Here is a 7,427-nt window from a genome sequence, read left to right as displayed (position 1 = left end):
TAGCTGACATTATGATAATCATGAGACTTCTGGTGGTTGAGGGCTACCACCTGGCCTTTTTGGCTTCAGGGGCCCCACCACCCCATTGTTAGCAATTCAGCAAGATCTGTAACTTCACTTCCTGCTCTCTGTAACTGGCCTGCTGAGGAAAGTGACTGCTGGACTTTTTGATGCCAATTCCTGGCACACCAGTGCATTCTTAATGGCCTTGGCACATGGGTGTCTTCTGTGTTTCCCACAGAACATAATTCCATGGTGCATCTTTAGTTATCACAAAATATATTTAATCTGATATGTCCATGTCCTTGGGCTTTTTAGTTTCCCCTCTACTGTCATTGCAAAGGTGTTTCACCTCAGCTCAGCATGGGCCCTTGCATTTTCTAGGCCTCTAGGGGCGCTTATAACAGTAAGTTTGCCTAAATGCCTGAGGTCTTTGCCAGGGTGTAAATCCGGTATGCTGAAGGAATACCCTCAAATCAACAAACTCTCCCTCAGCTTGTCTTATGTGCTGGCTCCCCTTGATCTAGACATTCAAAATCCAAATCCATGGGTATTCTCCTGGCTTCTGCCAGTTCATGCTAACCAATTCTTGCAGTTTATTTGGGAGTAAGCTTCCTGTCTTACCTGATCAGACCCAATGTGTCCATGACTGAGTTATGCTGTGACTTCATACCACCTATCAGCCTGGCTATCAGGAGAACAGGTAGAGGGCTGATCATGACATAGAGACCCAGTTACCTTATGGAGAAGAGGCCACTAAAGGGGGAAAGAATGGGTGTATTAGGGTTCTCCAGAGAGACAGACCAATAGGATAATGGGTAGATGGATAGATGGATGAATGCACAGAGAAGAGATTTCTTGGGGAAATAGGCTCACACAGTAATGGTGGCTGGGAAGTCCTATATAGGCCATCTGCAAGCTGGAGATACTAGGATGCTTTCAGTGCTGCTCAGTCCCAGTATGAAGACCTCAGAACCAGGGAAGCTGATGGTGTAACTTTCAGTCCACATCTGAAGGCCTGAGAACTGGGAAACATGGAGTCCAAAGGCTAGTGAACCTAGAGTTCTGATGTACAAGGGCAGGAGGAGAAGTGTGCCACCACTCCAGAAGAAAGAGGCTAAATTCATCTTTCCTCTGCCTTTTTGTTCTATCCAGGCCCTTAGCTGGTTGAATGGTGCCTGCCCACACTGGATGAGAACTGAGTCCACTGATTCAAATGCCAATCTCTTTCAGGGACGCCCTCATAGATGTACCCAGAAGTAATGCTTTCCCAGCTATCCTGGTATCCTTTAATTCAGTTGACACCTAAAATTTACCATCCCAAGGAATAAGAGGTGACTACCTTTTAACAGGGAAGGAAAGGATGGGTCACATCTGCAGTATTTAAGGGTTCAGAGGATATGGAGAATCACATAGTTCCATCCCATATTAAGCATCCCAGGGTTTGTCCAACCAGGGTCCTCACCGTGGTACAACAGACTTTCCTCAGTTGAGAATTTCATCAGCTTTGCATCTTGACAACTCTATTAAATCAAGGTTTGGGTCTTCCACTTATTCATTCTTTCACTTTGGGAGATATGGGCGTTTTTGGACACTTCTAAAGAAGCCCTCTGGCCTTCACACTTAGTTTTTAATTGTTAACAGCCTCAGCTTTTTATTCTCTCTCTCTAGTGGGTCAATGCAATTTAGTGCCAGCTAACCAATTCTATTGCCCTCCTCTGCATTTTCCTGAAAACCCACTCACACCGGTTTCTCAAGTGGCCAAATGATGGTTCGGGTCAGGGTATTCCCCTCTACTAGAACATTCTTTCAAATCAGCTTAGAAAACATTTTAGCAATTGGGCTGCCACTTTCACAAGTTTGCTGGTGAGCAAACTTCCTGACAGAGGCCAGATAGTATTTTTTGGCTCTGTGGACCAGTCTTTGTAGCAACTACTCAACTCTCTTGCAGTGCAAAAGCAGCCGTAGGCAATACATAAATGAATGGATATGACTATGTTCCAATGTTGTTTAAAAAACAGTAGGTTGTATAATTCAAACCATATGACCTTCTGGGAAAGATAAAACTATAGAGACAATAAAAAGACTAGTGGTTGATAGATTCAGGGGTGATTAGGTGGAACCTGGGTTCATTTTAAGGCAGTGAAACTATTCTGCATGATGCTGTAATAGAGGATACATTATTCATTTGTCAAAACTCATAGACTGCAACACAAAAAAGTGTACCATAATGTCAACTATGGACTTTTGCAGCTTTTAATTTCCGTTTTTATTTTAGATTCAGGGGTACCTATGCCGGGTTTGTTGCAAGGGTATATTGTGTCATGCTGAGGTTTGGGCTTCTATTAAACTTGTTACCCAGGTAATGAAGATAGTAAGTAATAGAAAGTTTTTCAGCTCTTGCCCTACTCCCTCCCTTTGGAATTCCTAGTATCTATTTTTTCCATCTGTAGGTGAACCTTAGCTTCCACTTATAAATGAGAACATGTGATACTTGGTTTTCTGTTTCTGTGTTAATTCACTTAGGATGACAGCCTCCAGCTGCATCCATGTTCTGCAAAGGACATGATTTTATTCTATTTTGTGGCTGGATAGTATTCCACGATGTATATGCATCATATTTTCTTTGTCCAATCCACCATTGATGGGCACCTGGCTTGGTTCCAACTCTTTTCTATCATGAATAGTGCTGTGATGAACATACAACGGTATGAATCTTTTTGGTAGAATGATTTTTCTTTTGGATATATACTCAGTAATGGGATTGCTGGGTGGAATGGTAGTTCTGCTTTTAACTTTGAGGAATCACCACACTGCTTTCCACAAAGACTGTACTAATTTATACTCCCACAAACGGTGTATAAGTGTTCCTTCTTCTCTGCAACCTTGCGAGCAGCAGTTATTTGACTTTTTCATCATAGTCATTCTGACTGGTGTGAGATGGTATCTCACTGCAGTTTTGACTTGCATTTCTCTGATGATTAGTAATGCTGCACATTTTTTCATATATTTCTTGCCCACATATATTACTTTTGAAAACCATCTGTTCATGTCCTTTGCCTACTTTTTATGGGGTTGTTTTTTTCTTGTTGTTGCAGATTCTGGATATTTGTCCTTTGTCAGATGCATAGTTTGCAAGTATTTTTTCCCATTCTGTAGGTTGTCTCTGTACTCTGTAATAGTTTCCTTTGCTATGTAGAAACTCTTTAATTTCATTGAGTCTCACTTACCTATTTTTGATTTTGCTGCATTTGCTTTTGGAGTCTTCATCATAAATTATTTGCCTAGGCCAATGTCTAGAAGAGTATTTCTTACGTTTTCTTCTAGAATTTTTTTTTTAGTTTGAAGTCTTATATTTAAGTCGATAATCCATGTTGAGTTAAATTTTGTTTGGTGAAAGGTAGGGGTCTAGATTTATTCTTCTGTATATGGCTAGTCAGCTATCCCAGCACCATTTATTGAATACAGGGTCCTTTCTCCATTGTTTATTTCAGGCATCCCCAAACTTTTTACACAGGGGGCCAGTTCACTGTCCCTCAGACCGTTGGAGAACCGCCACACACTGTGCTCCTTTCACTGGCCACCAATGAAAGAGGTGCCCCTTCCTGAAGTGTGGCGGGGGGCCAGATAAATGGCCTCAGGGGGCTGCATGCAGCCCATGGGCTGTAGTTTGGGGATGCCTGGTTTATTTTTTTCAGCTTTGTCAATGACCAGTTGGTTGTAGGTGTGCAGGTTCACTTCAGGGATCTATTTCATTGGCCTATGTGTCTACTTTTGCATCAGTACCATACTGTTTTGGTGACTGTAGCCTTGTAGTACAGTTTGAAGTTAGGAAATGTGATGCCTCCAGCTTCATTCTTTTTGCTTAGGGTTGTCTTGGCTATTCAGGCTCTTTTTTGTTTCCATATGAACTTTAGTTATTTCTATGAAAAATGATGTTGGTAATTTAATAGGAACAGCATTGGATGTATAGATTACTTAGGGCAGTATGGACATTTTAACAATACTGGTTCTCCCAACCCAGAAGTGTGGAATGCTTTTCCATTTCTTTGTACCATCTATGATTATTTCAGCAATGTTTTGTAGTCCTCCTCAGAGATCTTTACCTCTATGGTTAGGTGTATCCCTAAGATACTTTTTGGGTGTATGTGTGGCAACTGTAAATGGGATTGTGTTCTTGATTTGGCTCTCAGCTTAAATGTTACTGATGTATAGAAATATTACTGATTTTTGCACATTGATTTTGAATCTTGAGAATTTACTGAAGTTGTTTATCAAGTCTAAGAGTCTTTTGGCAGAATCTTTAGGGTTTTTTAGGTATTGAACTATATTGTCAGTGAAGAAAGATAATTTGATTTCCTTTTTTCCTATGTGGATGCATTTTCCTTTTTTGACTGATTGCTCTGGATAGGATTTGCAGTATATGTTGAATAGAAGTGGTGAGAGTGACCATCCTTGTCTTGTTCCAGTTTTTAAAAAGAATACTTCCCAGCTTTTGCCTGTCCAGTATTACATGGGCTGTGGGTTTATTATAAATGGCTCTTATTATTTTGAGGTATGTTCCTTAAGGTGCCTAATCATTTGAGGGTTTTTATCTTGAGGGGTGTTGGATTTTATTGGATACCTTTTCTACATCCATTGAGATGATCATATGGCTTTTGTTTTTAATTTTTTATGTGGTGAATCACATTTGATTTGCACATATTGAACTATCTTTCCACCTAGGAATAAAGCCTACTTGATTATGAACTAATTTTTGATGTGCTGCTGGATTTTTTATGCTAGTATTTTGTGAAGATTTTTTGCATCTATATTTATCAGGGGTATTGGTCAACGATTTTCTTTTTATGTTGTATCTTTGCCAGATTTTGGTATCAGGATACTACTGCTTTCACAGACTGAGTTAGAGAGGAGTCCCTCCTCCTTGATTTTTTGAAATCGCTTCAAAAGTATTGGTATCAGCTCTTCTTTGTATGTCTGGTAGAATTTAGCTGCAAATCCATCTTGTCTGGGGAGTTTTTTGTTTTGTTTTATTTTTTGGTTGGCAGGTTTTTTATTACTAATTTCAGAACTCAGTATTGGTCTGTTCAAGATTTTTGTTCCTCATTGATTCAATCTTGGGAAGTTGTGTATTTCCAGGAATTTACTGATTTCTTCTAGATTTTTCTCATCTGTGTGCATAGAGGTATTCATAATAATTTCTGAGATCCTTCTGTATTTCTGTGGGATCAGTTGTGAAATCACCTTTGTTATTTTTGATTTTGCTTAGATTTTCTCTTTATTAATCTAGCTAGTGGTCCGTCAATCTTGTTTATCCTTTTGAAGAACCAACTGTTAATTTCATTGACCATTTGAATCATTTTCTGGGGTCTTAATTTAAATTAGCTCTGCTCTGATTTTAGTTATTTATTTTCTTCTGCTAGCTTTGGCTTTGGTTTGTTCTTGTTTTTCTAGTTTTAAGTGGAAGCTTAGTTTTTTAATTTGGTATCTATCTTCTTGATGCAGGTGTTTAGTGCTATAAACTTTCCTCTTAACATTGCTTTTGCTGTATCCTAGAGGTTATGATATGTTATGTCACTATTTCATTTGTTTCAAAGAATCTTATTTGTGCCTTAATTTCATCATTTACCCAAAATTCATTCAGGAGTAAGTTGTTTAGTTTCCATATATTTGTGTCATTTTGAGAGTTCTTTTTGATATTAATTTCTATTTTTTATTTCACTGTGGTCTGAGAAGATGCTTGATATATTGATATTTTTACTTTATAAGACTTGCTTTATGAATGAGCATGCGGTCAATCTTCATTGAGAAGATTGCGGATAAGAATGTATATCTGGCCAGGTGCAGTGGCTCATGCCTGTAATCCCAGCACTTTGGGAGGTGTAGACAGGCGGATCACGAGGTCAAGAGATCGAGACCATCCTGGCCAACATGGTGAAACCCCGCCTCTACTAAAAATACAAAAAAATTAGCTAGGTGTGGTGGCATGTGCCTGTAGTCCCAGCTACTCGGGAGGCTGAGGCAGGAGAATTGCTTGAACCTGGGAGGCAGAGGTTGCAGTGAGCTGAGATTGTGCCACTGCATTCCAGCCTGGCGCCTGGTGACAGAGTGAGACTCTGTCTCAAAAAAAAAAAAAAAAAAAAAAAAAAGTATATCTGTGGTTGTTGGATGGTATATTCTGCAGAGGTCTATTAGGTACAATTGGTTAAATGTTGAATTAAAGTTCAGAATTTGTTTTTCTGGCTGAATAATCTGTCTAAAGATGTCAATGGGGTGTTGATGTCCCACACTATTATCATATGGCTGTCAACATCTTTTGTTAGGTCTAGAAGTCTGTGTTTTATAAGTTTGGGTACTCCAATGTTGAGTGCATGTATATTTAGAGTAGTTAAAATTTTCTTGAATTGAAACCTTTATCATTATACAATGCCTTTTTTTTTTTACTGTTTAAAGTCTATTTTATCTGAAACATGAACAGCAACTCCTGTTTTTTTTGTTGTTGTTGTTTAGCATTTGCATGATTAATCTTTTTTTTCTATGTCTTTACTATGAGCCTATGGGTATCATTACATGTGAGATGGGTCTCTCGAAGAGACCAGACAGATCTTGTGTCTTGTGTTTTTATCAAATTTGCTACTCTACATATTTTAAGTATGGTATTTAGGGCATTTACATTAAATGTTAATGTTGATATGTGAGGTTTTATTCCTGTCATAGTGTTTTTAGCTGGTTTGTCTTGATTATGTGGTTGCTTTATAGAGTCCCTGGGCTATGTGCTTTCATGATAGTATCATTCTTTTGTTTCCATATTTAGATATCTCTTAAGCATCTCTTGTAGGGCTGGTCTAGAGGTGATGAAGTTCCTTAGCAAAGACTTTTTCCTTTGTTTATGAAGCTTAATTTCGTAGGGTATGAAATTTTGGCTGACATTTTTCTTTAAGAATGCCAAAAATGGGACCCCAATCTCTGACTTGCAAGGTTTCTGTTGAGAAACCATTAGTCTGATGTGCTTCCCTTTATAGGTAATATGACCCTTTTCTCTAGCTGCCTCTAAGATTTTTTTCTTTCACATTGATCTTGGATAGTCTGACAACTATGTGCTTTGGGGTTGGTAATCTTGCATAGTAACTTGCAGGACTTCTCTGGATTTCTTCTATCTGCAGGTTGACCTCTCTAGCAAAATTGGGAAATTTTCTTGAATTATATCCTCCAAAATATGTTTTCCAAGTTGTTTACTTTCTCTTCTCTCTCAAGAAAGCAAACAAGTCATACATTTGGTCACTTTAGATAATCCCGTATTTTTCAAAATCTTTATTCATTTTTAAATTTTTTTTCTTTCTTTTTGTCTACTGGGTTAATTCAAAGGACCATTATTCAAACTCTGAAATTTTTTCCTCAGCTTCGTCTACTCAGTTGTGAAGGCTCCC

This window comes from Saimiri boliviensis, chromosome 3, assembly GCF_048565385.1.
Source record: "Saimiri boliviensis isolate mSaiBol1 chromosome 3, mSaiBol1.pri, whole genome shotgun sequence".
Lineage (NCBI taxonomy): Eukaryota > Metazoa > Chordata > Mammalia > Primates > Cebidae > Saimiri > Saimiri boliviensis.
Note: the sequence above shows the minus strand (reverse complement) of the source record.